Genomic DNA, 16,040 nt, shown 5'->3' with positions numbered 1-16,040 from the left:
CTTCGTATATTTGTACCCCAGTGTCATTTTGATGGCATGCACTGCTCTCTCCCTCAATAATAATTATTTCAAATTTGGGCAGAAGGCCTGGAATTTGTAGTGGAGCGAGGTAGTGAATTGAATCAATCTCTTATTAACTTATTAACTTATTCTCTATTTTATTGATCTCTAACTGACGAAAAAATCAAAGTGGGATTTGAATGCAAAACACAAAGAACTGGAATAAATACAGTAAGGTATTTTACCGACGTTCTAACGATTCTACAACTATGTTAATATGAGAGAAAGTTACTTTAGTGCTCCAAAAAATATCCAGTAACAATGACTTAAAAACAAGAAATCAAACTGGAAATTTAACGAGAATGTTGAAAGATAACTTCGTAACTAATTCTAGTAAAATTATTTGTTTAGTACATCTGAAATAGAAGGATTGTTACTGTTGATAGTACTTGGTGACACCATAAGCGTATAAACTACGGTTCATTTTATCATCAAACCTATTCTATCGATCCACACAGAAAATGACATATGTTGCAAGTAAAACCCAACCAGTATAAAAGAAGAATATGTTCTTTGAACTTGTTTCCCAAGTAAGAAATACGTGGAAAACATGACATGACTGGAAAACAGTAGGTACAAACAATTACACCAGTTGATGATGAAAATAATGATAATATATTTCCTAAGACAGCTTCATTCCGTAAGTGTCACAAATAAAACAGAAAATAAAAAAATTAAATAGACACGACATACATATATACATACATAACACACATATATATATATATAGTACACACACACACACACACACACATACCTATATATATATTACATGTATACATGCATACACACACAACACTTCCACACACACGCACGCACACATATATATAGATGCAGGTGTGGCTATGGTGGTAAAACACTTGCTTCCCAACCATAAATTTTAGTGCAAGTATACAACAGAAAATCTCACAAAGAATAAACAAGTAATCATACTCTTGATGTGTTAATACAGTCATAAGGTAATCAAATATAATTGATCATCGAGGGAGAAATTGCCTCCTTACAGAACTATTAGTCCCAATAGTTTATAATGTATCTCTCGAAGAAATGTAGAATTTGAGAGACACAAAGTTCTGAAAATAAAGATAACCCGAATGTGTCGGCTGAAAACAGAAATAATAAGTGACATGTAAATAAGATAAGTAAACAAACACATTGCCCAAACCTCACTATTTACAAATATACACAGCGTGACTTGATACTGCAAGCATTATGGATGTATGCAGCATGTAAGCAAATATACATTTATATTATTGTGATTTTCACATATATCATGTGAGAGCAATAAGTGCAACATGTGCGTCAGCTCGCACGAGAGATCTGTTGAATTCAATAAATCAACAGGGAACAATAAAATAAGTGAGCACAACTCTTATTTGTAACATCATATTTCACGCACGAAACAAATAAAATAAAACTAACATATAAATACAAAAACACGTTTAACAATTTTTAATTAAAATACATGTCAGAGCATATTCTACATAGTAGCTGATAATAAATCAATGAGCAAAATATAAACGACTAGTTCGGTACTGAAAGTTCTTTACGATGACAAAACGATGAAGAGTCTTTTAGTTCATATCCTCTTAAAAAGTTAAAACTAAACAACGTTTCCTAAAGTAAACGTCCAAAAGAAAATAAATTCAGAAGAGAACGCAGGGACAATGAAAATTACATTGACACAAAATTACACTGATACAATGATTGTACAAAATAACAAACATACAGCACAGCTTCTGTAGATCCAACATGAGTATCTTATACAAAAGAAGAACGTGATCTGATACGGAGAGGGAATTAATGCGAAATAACACCAATAAGATTGGAAAAGTTACTTAAAATCAAGCAACGGAAAACCTGTAAGTGTAGTAAGTCTTTCTTCGCATATAAGGAGACAGTAGTATAATATAAAGAATGAAATAAGGACAATGTAAGGGAAAAGGTTTGAAAAACAAAAATCAAAAGCACAATCGGATTTTGTATTACTCTGATGTATTAAAATAAAAGAATAAAACCAGGGACGCGAGGAATGTACCTACAATTCAAACAAAATCAACTGTTCTGCGGAACTCTGGATGGTGGGAAACGAGGAAGAGCTGTTGCCTGATCCCACAGAATCAAATTCGTTTTGGAACAAGATCTGATAAGAAGTTAGACACAATGAGAAGACAACTTGACTTGAAGAAATAGAACAGGAATTGAATGACACAGGGATGCGCGTGATCATTACCATCATGAAGGAGGATATATGAACTGGAGTTAGTAAGATGACTGACTGGAAGACAGCTGGCACTAACCCAGTTTAATGTATTTAGTTCAAAAGATAAACAAAGTTACATCCTAAGCCACAACAGGTCCCACAAAACTATGTGTGTCAGGAATTCTAACACAGTTGATGAGGAAAGGAAGAGTATTGCTGATTCAAAAAATCCAGTTAAGGGTGATAAGGCTAATAACTACGGGCCGGTCGCTTGCTTACCCATGATGTGGAAACTCCTCGTTGGAATAAAGAGCGAAAAACTATATGTGAACCATGAAAGAAATCAACTACAAGCTAATGAAAAGAAGGGCTGCGTAAAAGGATCATGAATAACAAAGTATCAGTTTCTTGTAAATAAGGTAATTTTAAAGAACTGCTGGAGAAAGTTGATAGACTTGCCAATGGCCTGGATTGATCGCAAGAACATGTATGACATGATGCCTTATTCATGGATTTTGAAATGAATTGTATTGGCTAAGGCAGCTAAAACAAGATACCTTTAATCAACATCAGACTGAAGAATTGGAATGTAGTTCCGACAGAGAGCAGGAGGGAGTGATCTTGGTCAGGTCAACATGAGAATGGGAATCTTTCGAGGAGATACCTTGTCATTGTTGATGTTTATTGTTACCATGTTGCCACTGATACTGGCTGTCCAGAAGAGGAGAGATGATTACAAACTGCAAAAGAACATGAGACCGATTGACCACACACTGTCCGAGAACAATTTGAAACTTTATGGAGCTAGCAGAGATCATTTTCTCACAAACTGTCCGTATGCCGAATGGTCTAGTAAAGAGCGTTGACCGATAAATGATAGGAGAACGGAAACAGTAATAAAGCAGCACTTCCGGACAATAAGCTGAAACAGAGAGAAATGTGTACCGTAGTATTTTACAGTTAGACTAGACGATGACCACAAGGAAGAAGGACAATATCATATCAGAAAACATACAAGAGTGAAGAAGCTGTGTCGATCCAAAGTGAATAAAAACAATCTAATCAGAGGCACTAACGTGTGGGCCATAGGTACGGTCTGCTAAAGTATGAGAGTGTTTGAATAGACGAAAGAGGAACTGGTCACCATGGACAGAAGAAGTAGAAAATAGCGATACACAGATACCTTCATACTAGAAGTAATGAAGCAAGTCTTTATCTACCAAGGAAGGATGGAGGAAATGGATTGATTGCAATAGAGGAGAGTCTGAGGGAAAGCAAGTCATTGCATACCTATCTTAGGGAGAGTGAGGGAACAGATTTTACTGGCTGCAATTAATGAGTACAAAAAGTGTTCAGGAGTACAAAAATAAAGCTTTATGAAAAGATCAGTAACTAAAAGAAAGTCCTATACGGAGAATTTGTCTAACACCAGAATGTAGCTGATTAGGACATGGATCTTTAAAGAAGGAGGCAGAAAGCTTGATCCTTTCTGAACAAGAACAATCTTTGCGAACCAACTCTATCATGTTCAAAATTAATAAAAGAACAGAAATAGCACTGCGTAGATTGTGAAAACTTAAGCAGGCTAAAGGTTTGTTCCGACTTCCGCTATCAAAGCAAACTAAGGAAAAACAGTATAAAGTGCCAAGAATATTTTCATAAGCAGTCTTTCTTTACTCCTACGTAAAATGTGTACGTTGCGTCTTTGATAAGAGTAGGCAAAGGCACTTTGAATAATCCAATGAGAGCTAGTTACTGTGCTCAACTCAAATCTTACCCTAGGCAAAATCATTAACGCTAAACCCATTGCAGTAACAAAAGAAACAGCAGCGATTCATCACCGTTTAACCCAACATAACTCGACGCGTAGTCATCATCATCAGCAGCAGCAGCAGCATGGACGGCAGCAGCAGCAGCAGCAGTTGTAGTAGTAGTAGTGTGGGAATCCACTCGTTTATGAAAGAAAGGAAATTAAAAGAGACGACGGTTGCCAACAAACTATAACTTCAAATAGTCTTTTTTCCAGTTTTATGGCATATCATACGCATGATTTAATTATATGCTTATTTTACTAATACCTTTGGACGGTTAATGACTTTATTCCAGGAAGTACAAACCTCTTGGGCAATTTTGAGCAAGGACATGTACTTAATGGCTCCAAAATCATTAGGTATAATTGATGGGTTTTTATCTGTCTATGTATATCCCTGTATATATATATACAGGGTGTTTGAGGTATTTGAGGACATAGCTTTGGGGGGTCATTGCTGCATTTTTTGCTAACCCTGTATAATCTTTGTTTCAGAAGATAATAATGGCAGACCCTCAGTTTACTCAATAAATGAAGAGGTATGTTGTTATTGGGGTTATAAATGCGGAGCATAGCGATTTAGAAATATCTCGATTTTTAAAAATTGCCAGATCTTACGCCTATAAAGTTTGTCAGGAGCTACAGACTGAAGATGAAAACGTATCACCAGTATCAAAGTATAATACGCATTCTAAACGCTCTGAAGTCATCAGAACACCTGAATTTATCCAGCAAGTTCAACAGACCATTGATTACAAACCCAGAAAGTCCATGAGGTCAATTGCAAAGTATCTCCATGTGTCAGAAGGAACAATCAGAAATGTTGTCCACGAATACATCAGATATAAGTCTCATATGATGAGGAATGGTCAATTTGTCAGAAAAAGCAAAAGAAACTCTTTATATCAAATCTGAAAGGCTCTTAAACAAACTGAAAAATCCATCAGAAGATTTGGTTTTTCTCAAACGAGAAAAACTTCGACCAAGTTCGAAAAAGTTAACAGAAGAAATGACACATGGTTATGTGCAAATCCTTCTGAAGTTCCAAGTGTTATGCATACAAAATTTCCTGCAATTGTCATAGTTTAGAGGTACTCAGCAATGGAGGACATGTGATGCCTCCTTACTTCTTTCCACAAAGCCTTAGAGATAACTCTGCCGCCTACATTAAGGTCCTGGAAATAATTGTTAAGCCCTGGATAGACAGTGTATGCGATGGAAGGCCGTGTGTTTCAGTAAGACTCTGCACTATCACTCATGGCCCTAGTAACACAGGAATGTATGGCCGAAAATCTTCATGCTCACATAACTCCTAACATTTGGCCTCCTAATTCTCCAGATCTCAATCCATTGGACTATTACATGTGAAGCGTTGTTGAGAGAGAAGTCAATGAATACGCCCATAACACCAAAGATTCTTTGAAAGCTTCCATAGTCAGAGTAATGTCCAAAATTATCTACGACCACTTGTTTCGAACATGTAGATGATTTATATCTCATTTAGAAGCAGTTATTGAAACTGAAGGTGGCTTTATTGTATAACATTATAGAAAAGAAGGTTTATTTTTATTCTCATGGCATTTTTTGATAAATTTATTTTCTGTTATTATATATCAGTTTTTATAAATATAAATATGTCCTCAAGCACCTTACGCACCCTGTATATATATATATATATTATATATATATATATATATATATATATATATATATATATATATATATATTCTTTTAGTATTTTATTGCTTTACTTATTTCAGTCATTTGATTGCGGCCATGCTGGAGCACCGCCTTGAAGGATATTATGTCGAACAAGTCGACCCTAGTACTTATTCTATCGGTCTCTTTTGACGAACCTCTTAATTACGGGTACATAAACACATAAACACCGGTTGTCAAGCAGGGATGGGGGACAAAGACAGAGACAGGCAGAAACAAGGAAATGCCCCTTGTATTTGAATACTATGCAAATATTCTTTTAGAAACCTTTTCTTTTAATTTTTCCAAAATTTAATTGTCTTCCATACTTACAGTTGAAAAAGTCTCAATGACTGAAGCCGCTACTAAAATATATTTTATAAAATTATTTTAGCATTTTCTACTTTGGCTTTTTTTCCATATATATCAGCTCGTGTGTTCCATTTCTACCTTTTACATACATACATATATATATATATACGAGATAAGGCAGACTTTTTATTCACATGAACATTGCATAGTTTTTAATGGCAAGCTAAACTATAACGCTGTTATGCAGCTTACCGTACTTCATGTTAATGAGATAGAATGTGTGTTAAAGCAATAAATACATACTCTGGGGCCTTGAATAATGCCCCCCACCCCGCTTATTAATTTTACAGATTTTGTCCACCACCACCGTCACCCCGCCACGCTTTCCTCCCCTTATTAATTTTTAAGATCTCCCCGCTTTTATTCTAACCCTCCCCACTTATTAAATTTTACTAATCTCTCTCCGGTGAAATTTTATTGTAAGCTATTCATATTGATACAATAGCTGGAGAATCTGATAATTCTATTTTACATATATATATATATATATGTGGAAGCACTCCGTCGGTTACGACGACGAGGGTTCCGGTTGATCCGATCAACAGAACAGCCTGCTCGTGAAATTAACGTGTAAGTGGCTGAGCACTCCACAGACACGTGTACCCTTAACGTAGTTCTCGGGGATATTCAGCGTGACACAGAGAGTGACAAGGCCGGCCCTTTGAAATACAGGTACAACAGAAACAGGAAGTAAGAGTGAGAGAAAGTTGTGGTGAAAGAGTACAGCAGGGATCACCACCATCCCCTGCCGGAGCCTCGTGGAGCTTTAGGTGTTTTCGCTCAATAACCACTCACAACGCCCGGTCTGGGAATCGAAACCGCGATCCTACGACCGCGAGTCCGCTGCCCTAACCACTGGGCCATTGCGCCTCCATATATATATGTAACATTAACAAAAAGAACATTACAAGTAATACTATATGTTATAAAATAAATAGAACATATAAACTAAATAACTAATCCTGGTTTTAGAAAAATATCAAAGGTGACAGCCTAGAAAATTTTAAATAATGATTTCTCATTTAGACACAAGGCCGACAATTTGTGGGGAGGGACAAGTGGATTAAAGTGGGCCAGTATATTACTGGTGCTTTATTTCATCGATCCCGTAGGAATGAAAGGTAAAGCTAAACTCAGCGGGATTGAATTCAGAATGTAATGGGCCATAACTCTACGCTGTAAGGCACGTTGTCCGATGCTTAGGCACAAGGCCAGCAATTTAAAGGGAAAGGGAAAGTCAGTTAAATTGACTCCCGTTACTACTACAAAACAACAAACTCTGAGAAAATCATTATTATTTTGACTGACACAAATTGCGAATCAGCATGACAGAAAAAAAAAACTGATGACGAATGGAAAGAAAACCTGGAATATTCTATTTGTTTTCATAACGCATGGAAGAAAAATATTTATCCGCAGTATATGTAGCCAACGATTATGTGGGTGTGCCTTCAACATTTTAGGGCATTGATAACCTTCAACCCTAAGATCGATCATTTAGACACAACACACCTGCTTCAGGACAGAAAACGAGGAAATTGCTTTACAACCAGCCAGAGTTTATAAAAACTTGAAATTGGACAACTGCACAGTCTATAGTATACTTGGTAGCTTACTGCTACTCCACGCTGAAGTCAACAAGTCTTCATGTTCAATTTCTCTACGATTTCTCTACCAATCACCAACACAAATTCACGCAAACTAAGAACTTCAATAACGAACCCTTTATCCTTACAGGACAAGTTTTTAAACGGAATAAGGATTTAACAACTCAACACGACTCGAGTAATTTCTCTTTGAACTTTTTTTCATAACATCATGGCAGAGAAAAGATTAGTGCAACGTATGGAAATTATTCTATAACAGAAAAGCAAGCAATTGCTATCGTGAACAAATGCAAAGAAGAGTATGATTCTGTATTAGAGGGAATAGAAAAGGAAACGCCATGTCCCAGATACCCCGAAACAGGGATATCTCGCCAAAGCAGCTCGTTTGTCTCACTTGAATTTGGCCGGTGTCAAAACCTCTGACCGACTCTTTGATTATGCTGTTAAAGTAGCCAAACACTGTTATGAAAAATATTTGAAAGGTGAACTTGACAGCGCTGAAAAAAATCCAAAGAAACGTTTCAGAGTTGCTGGAGGAGGTCGTGAAACAAAAGTACCAGGCGCGAGAGACACCTCTTTTGAATGGTTTGTGGATGTTAGAACATTGCTGCATGTGAGACTTTATGAGGAGGGGATTTACCAAAACCCAGACATACTAACTAAGCAAAAGATTTGTTTTTTAAAAAGCTAAATATATATGTGTGTGTGTGTGTGTGTGTGTGTGTCTGTGTGTGTGTGTGTGTGACTTGTGTCTGTGTGTGTGTGTGTGTGTGTGTCTTTATAAAAACCATTAGCACAAAATGCTTAGCAGCACTTCGTTCTTCATTACGTTCTGAGTTCAAATTCGGCCAAGGTTAACTTTGCCTTTCATCCCTTCGAGATCGATAAAATAAGTACCAGTTGAACACTAGTGTCGATGCAATCGATTTACCTCCTCTGGCCTTGTGCCAAAATCTGAAATCAATATTTATATGTGTGTGTGTATGTGAGTGCATTATGTATGTATGTATGTATGTATGTATGTATGTATGTATGTATGTATGTATGTATGTATGTATGAATGAATGCATGTATGTAAAAACGGACCAATTTACACTGAGATTGTGCGTTAAATCAAATTAGAAAAACATCTTAGAAGATCCCTTTTAGCTGCAGTTAATCTATTTGTTGTAAATGATATTGTCTATTATCTACCATGAAAAAGTTTCGTTGCTCATTATCCCATTTGTCATTTACCCAGCTCCACTGCTCCTGTTCACAGTGAGACACTGGAAAGATTTTATTATCACCAAGTATTTTTTCTTTTCTTCTTTTTTATTTATTCATTTTGTCTTTGCTGTTGTTTCTTTAATTACATTCTCCTTCAAGCATGAAAGAAATAAGATTTTTTACATGTCAATTCGATAAGCATAATATTTCTTTTTATCATTTATTTCATTTGCTTTTAAGTAAGTTAGTGAATTTGCTCCTTTTGAAATTTAGATTCTTGTTTTCCCTTTTACTCCCACTTCACCAATTGCCAAATGATTTATTTATTTCTTCATGTACTATCATTATTATTATTGTTTCGAGCTGGCAGAATCGTTAGCATTCCGAAGAAAAGCGCTTAGAGGCATTTCTTCCGTCTTTATGTTCTGAGTTCAAATTCCGCCGAGGTCTTTGCCTTTCATCCTTTCGAGATCGAATAATTAAGTACCAGTTCAGTACTGGGGTCGATGTAATCGACTTGACCCCTCCCAACAAATTTAAGACTTTGTGCTTATAGTAGAAAGGATTATTACCATTATTATTATTATGGTTGTTGTTAAGGCGGCGAGCTGGCAGAATCGATAGCGCCCAGGGCGAAATGCTATTTCACTCGTCGCTACGTTCTGAGTTCAAATTCCGCCGAGGTCGACTTTGCTTTTCGTCCTTTCGGGGTCGATTAAATAAGTACCAGTTACGCACTGTGGCTGATGTACTCGACTTAATCCCCTCCCTCAAGCTACTCTTGTGGCAAAAATTTGAAATTATTATTGTGTGTGTATGCTGAACCACAAAAGAAACGTTGCACAGTAAAAGATTATTTGTTCACACACGATATCGAGATTATATGGATTTTATAACATTTTTAGGTAGTTTGACACCACTCCCTTTTGAAAACACAAGGATTGCATGTAGGGTTCGAACTCGCTCACTTTTCTTGAACATAGTAATACTCGCGAACGCATCTTTATGTAAAGCATGATGCAGGGTCAAAACGTTGACTCATTGGGTACAAAAGACACCCAAGTTTACCAGCCTGTCATTCGTTCCCCGAACGCAGCAACCACGCCAACAGTGATGCGAAATCAGAGGAAGCAAGCTATCGGACGTCTCCATACTGGTCAACGTCCAAAGGTCATTGTTAATAGCTTGAACTGCAGTATTCGAACAATTGAGCAGCTGAGGGAACGATATAATGCCACAAACAGCACGGATGATTATCCACGCAGTGGCCGACCAAGGGTTACAACGGCATATCAAGGTCGCCACCTGCGCCGAAAGCACTTGCAGGACCGATTCCGGAGGGCAACGGAATCAGCTATTCAGACCATAGGGAGTCACCACAGACCTATTTGTACAGAGACAGTTCGACGTCCGGCGAGGGGCCCCATCCTCACAGATCGTCATCAACGAGCACGTCTGAAGTGGGGTCAAAAACGTCAGTACTGTCGATATCAGCAGTGGAAGGCAGTAGTCTTCTCTGACGAAAGTCGATATTGCATTTCTGTGGCAGATGACGGAGCTAGGGTATGGAGAAGAAGGAGTGAACGTCATGCTGATGGCTGTGGGATGGAGAGAGACTCATGTGGTGGACAGAGCATCATGGTATGGGGCGGGATTACACGCAACCAGAAAATTGGACTGTCGGTCTTCTAAAACATCCGTCAAGTCCGGCGAAGTGGAGTAAACGCTGCTCGCTACATCGACCAATCTTTGAGGCCTCACATTGCGCAATACTTTGCCCGTCATCGGAATCACGTGTTCCAACACGACAACGCCCGTGTCCATACTGCCAGGTTAACAACAGGCTTCCTCCAATAGCATAAAATCCTGCCATGTCCTGCCCTCAGCCCGGACTTGAACCCCATAGAGCACCTGCGGGACGAAATTTAAAAAATGCTAAATGACATCCGTCCAAGACTGACAAATGCGGAACATCTCACTGCAAATTTTAACAGAGTGTGGGCTGCTGTCCCCATGAGCGTCATCGATCGTTTGATGGATTCAACGTCCATAAGACACACTGGGGTCGATGTAATCGACTTAATCCGTTTGTCTGTCCTTGTTTGTCCCTTCTGTGTTTAGCCCCTTGTGGGTAGTAAAGAAATATATATATATATATCGTGTGTGTATATATATATATGGGAATATATATGTATGCATATATTTGCATATGCATGCACTCATACACACACATATATACGCTATATGTGTAACTGCGAGTTTGTGTGCTCATCTACGCGTCTCAAATAGCGGACATATCTAATAAACATAGCCATTACACTTCCCATTATTTTCATCATTTCAGCAAGGGAATTAAGAAGACTATCAAGATACACAACGCGAAGAATATGACCTCTGGGTGGCCTTTTGATTTCCTGGTAGCATAAGACAGTAAATACAGTGTCTTTTAAGGAAAGAAACGTTTGATGATGTGACCTGAGATATACGGGGTTTGAAAATGAGATTATATATTCGTATCTGGATCACGGTTTATCATGGGCTACCTTAATCAGAATTAATCTGGCTTTAAATATCTAATAACAACATCAATAATCTCAAAAAACGTTTAATTAAATATATCAAACTCTCCTTTAACAAAATACAGAGCCAAGATTGTTTTCTTTTCTTCATTCTTATAAAACAGTGGTCTATGGAAATTGAGGCTTTCCAAATTAAAACAATACATTACGAGGGTGGGCTGAAAAGTTTATAGGCTGATTATAAAGGAGTGTTTCTTTCCAGGTAAACTGACAATTGTTCAAAGGCTTTAAAAATAATTAGTAGCGACGTCTCTCAAAAATGGACAAAATATGGCATTGTGATGTTGTCAAGTTACTTGTAGGAAAAGGATTTAGCCCCCATAGTCATTCATACTTACATGGTTGCAACATTAGGAGAAGACACTCCAGCTTATAAATAGTGCAAAAGTGTGCACCTGAATTTAGTAGGGGATGAGATGGGAGGGTACGGTCTGGACGTCCTGCAACTGCCACTATCGAGGAGAACATTGATTGTATTCACTACATGGTGGTGGATGACAGGCGATTGACTATAAATCAAATAGCCAATGGCATTAGCGTATCCTGTGAGAGAATGGAGAATATTCTACACAATGGTTTCTTTGAAAGTTTCCTAACCCAGTGCGAGTGTTCGCGTCTTCACTTCGAGTCAGAGACAAAGAGATAATCCATAAAGTGAAATTATCCCGCCTTATCTGCTCCAAAGAACGCCAAGGACTTTTCATCTGCAGGGAAGATGATGGCCTCAGTTTTCCGAGATGCAAAAAGCACCTCAAAATGGAGAGTACCCTGCCAACTTGCTGAGGCAGTTATGAAAGTCTATCAAGACCAAAGGTCCAGGAAAACTGACGAGAGGGATCTTGCTTCATCCGAACGATGCTCCAGCACGCAGGTCGTTGGTTTCAGTGGCTGATGTGCGCGACTGTGGCTTTGATCTAGTTGATCACTGTTCCTATTCAACTGGATAGGCCACATCTGACTATCATCTCTTCCCCCACATGGAAAACATACTTGACTAGGAACATTTATCGCCGTGATAATGATGTCATTTGATTTTGGGGGGCAACAGGGTGAAAGATTCTTCACCAATGAGATGCAAGCACTGCAATGCGGATTTAAGAAATCGTGAACAGTAACGGGGACTATGGTGAAAAATAAACCTCATTTTGTCATATCCCATGAGAGTACATTGGTCAGCCTATGAACTTTTCAGCCGATCCTCACATATTTATTTCAGTATCCGTCGTGCATTTGTACAAACAAGGGAGATGCGTTTTAAATGTTATTAATAACATAGTCCAAATAATTATTTATTAAAATGGTGATAATAAATATGATTATCGAGCAGATGTATATTAAATAGTTTTGTTTGTATATCTAATAAAATTTCAACATTATTACTAAGTACTAACCTATTATTGATTTTAAAGGGTTTCAGATAAATGGTAAATTTGATGTTGAATAAGATGTAGTTAATAGGAAATATTGCAAATCAATATGTCCAAATGATTAATATGTCTAAGTGATAATGTCACAGAAAAATTTCAGTACCTAGAGGTCAAATGCTATGAAATTAAAGGAAGTATAGTGCATACTAAACTAAAATATGTGTGACAGGGCCAGATATGCAGTCGTGCAAAAAAGTGGGGTAATATGTACAGACCAAAATTGTAATGCAAACAAAAGTTCACAAATATTAGAAATGAATCAGACAGAATTTAGCGAATGGCACGTACATACAGTTCAGTTTGGAACGTCAAAGTAAGAACACTCAGTGTTAACTATAATAGCTTAAAAAAAAACTTTCATAAAATATAAAATATATCCCTGAAAAATCTGTCTTCTGGATGTGTAGCATGAAACTTGCTTCCCATCCACATGGTTCTGGGTTCAGTCCTAGTACGTGGCACCTTGGGCAAGTGTCCTCTACCATAAACACTACTTTGTGAGTTCTTTAAGAGACGAAAATTGAAACAAGCCTATCGTATATGTTGGTGTATCTATGTATGTGGGTGAGTGTACGTCTTTGTGCTTGTATTTGTTCCTCATCTCCGTTTGACAACTGGTGTTGGTTTGTTTACGAGCCCATAACTTATCGGTTTCGCATAGCAGAACCGATAGAATAAGTACCAAGCTTTAAAAATGTACTGGGATCGATTCGTTCAACTACAACAAAACCTTTGAAAGTAGTGACCCAAAATAGCTGCAGTCCGGTCACTGTAAAAAGTAAAAGATACAAGATACCAACTTGTGGGTTTCTATGAGGAAATTCCTCATTCTGAAAGCGTGTCTCAATATCTGACAATGAAAACATCTCTTGCAGTGAGAGTAATAAGCGCGCTTTTTATAATGTCAAGTAGAAAGAAGCATTTGTCTTTGCGACATCTCTGACTATTTAATGTTAAACTTTATATCAGTTTGACTGGTTTTCCACCTGCTTGATTGCCTAGAGTTGATGATGCGCAATTTACGCTGAAATTACGCTATACGACAGTACCAGCCACCGGTGCTAACAACATTTGGTCTATAGATATAATCCCTGCTGTTCTAACGCCTGATATCTATGCCAGATGATTTCTTTGGAGGATTACCGTAATACACGGCGTTCTTAACACATTCAAATTAAGTTAGATGTGCAAATTAATATTAGCTACAAATGTTGCTTCCGTCATTAATAGTTAATGTATGTAAATAATGTGTGTGTGGTATCAAAAGATTGAGTAAGCTTTTGGCTACCAACTAAACTATATTTTCATTCGCTTATTTGCATTGCCAAAATTTAAGATTATCATTTTTAGTTACCTATCGTAAATGAGATATTTTACCACTAACAACACAACGCCGATGACGTCACATTTTCTATATGTGTTCGCGCGTTTGTTACGTACGTCAGACCGATGACTGACAAGTAGATGTGTGTTGTTTGTTGTTTGTTCCTTTTTGAGCCATGCCTGGCTCATAAGGGCCGTTTTCCTGGTTTGCTTGGCGTATAGGTTCCCCACCTGGACGGGATGCCGGTCCGTCTCAGGTGAGCTGCAAGATGCAGGAGGAAAGAGAGAAAGTTGTGACGAAAGAGTCAGCATAAGTTCGCCATTACCTTCTGCCAGAGCCGCGTGGAACTTAGGTTTTTCGCTCATAAACACATACATCGCCCGGTCTGAGATTCATCTACTCTAACTACTAGGCCATGTGCCTCCACAAGTAGATGTGTGTGACAGTGTTTGTATCTGTCAGTATACATACATTTTTCTGACGACTCACACACGCACCTAAAGACAGACACACACACACAGGGATAGAGATAGGCTTGAGGTGTGCGTTAATGTGTCTGTGTGTGTGTGTATGTCTTAGTATATATATATATGTGTGTGTGTGTGTGTGTGTGTGAAACGCGCTGATATTGAAACTTACAATGGCGAGGTTTCATTAGAAAGTGAAAATAGTTTCACACTTTCAATTTCAGCCAAAATTATAGTGTTCGATTACGTGACTGACGATGTGTGAATAATGAACGTAATGTTTCTCCAAATTAGTCACATCTGTAATATAATAAAAGCAGTTGCTTAGGCGATCTTTAGTTTTGACCCTCAGAGCTAATAGTAGCACACAAAAAAGTATTGTGTTTGTCAAATAATATTATCTCTCACAGGAAAGTAATACTTTTTTGTTGATCTTACCGTCCCGGAACAGTACATTGTGCGTGTGTGTGCGTGTGTGTTGTGTGTGTGTGTGTGTGTGTAACAGCACGTGGGAACGCTTTTAAGGACGCCAACAACCTCTACTCTACCATATACACCTGCCCCTCCCAGACTTCAACCTGAAGGACCATAAGCCCAACTTCAGTAAATCCACTGTTAGAGTAATCTGCCCACAAAATCAGACTTAAGTGGAATTATAGGTGGCTTTAGCAAATGCATACTCGTGCAATGAAGCCCAACCATTATAGCACCGATTTCTAAGCCCTCCAAGTACTTCCTCATCAACCAGAACCACATAGCACAATTTACCCCTTGTCATTGCTACCAACTTATCCCTCCCTTTCTCCTCTTCTATATATCTCTCTCTGTTTACTCTCATACCTTTCTACCTACTTTAGTCACTTCATTCTGCTGCCACCGACCCACCTTTATTCTTCGAAATTCCCTTCAATACCACCAACCATCCCTTATCTCAGCATACCTACTTCCCTTTTCCAGTTCCATAGTCTCCACTATCCCCGTTAATAACATCTCTTGTCAAGCCCAACAACGACGCCACCCTCTACAATACTACTGATCCTACCCCTTCCCACTCATCTCTCCACACCCCACTTCTAATTCTTTCAATCCCCTGGTCACTCATCCCCTCCTTCTCTCTGCTCAGCCTCTCCTATCTCTTCTTGCCCTTCCTTTGCTTCAACATTCTCCTCCCTCACTGAACCGCTCATTTCCTCCCTTTATTTCTTTTCCACCCATTCTGCCTGCAAATTCTCGTCATTATGATATGAAATGTTAGTTGCCAATCCCTTCGCCCTAAAGACGGAG

General features: G+C 38.2%; 1 protein-coding gene across 6 annotated transcripts in view; it reads right to left on the bottom strand.

The window, feature by feature from the left end:
* Positions 1-16,040, bottom strand: part of LOC115217082 — a 194,794-nt gene that overhangs the window by 32,343 nt on the left and 146,411 nt on the right. The gene's annotated exons all lie outside the window — the stretch shown is intronic.

This window comes from Octopus sinensis, linkage group LG1 (genome assembly GCF_006345805.1).
Source record: "Octopus sinensis linkage group LG1, ASM634580v1, whole genome shotgun sequence".
NCBI classification, from domain to species: Eukaryota; Metazoa; Mollusca; class Cephalopoda; order Octopoda; family Octopodidae; genus Octopus; species Octopus sinensis.
The sequence above is the reverse complement of the archived record's forward strand: the minus strand, read 5'-3'. Positions and strand labels throughout refer to the sequence as shown.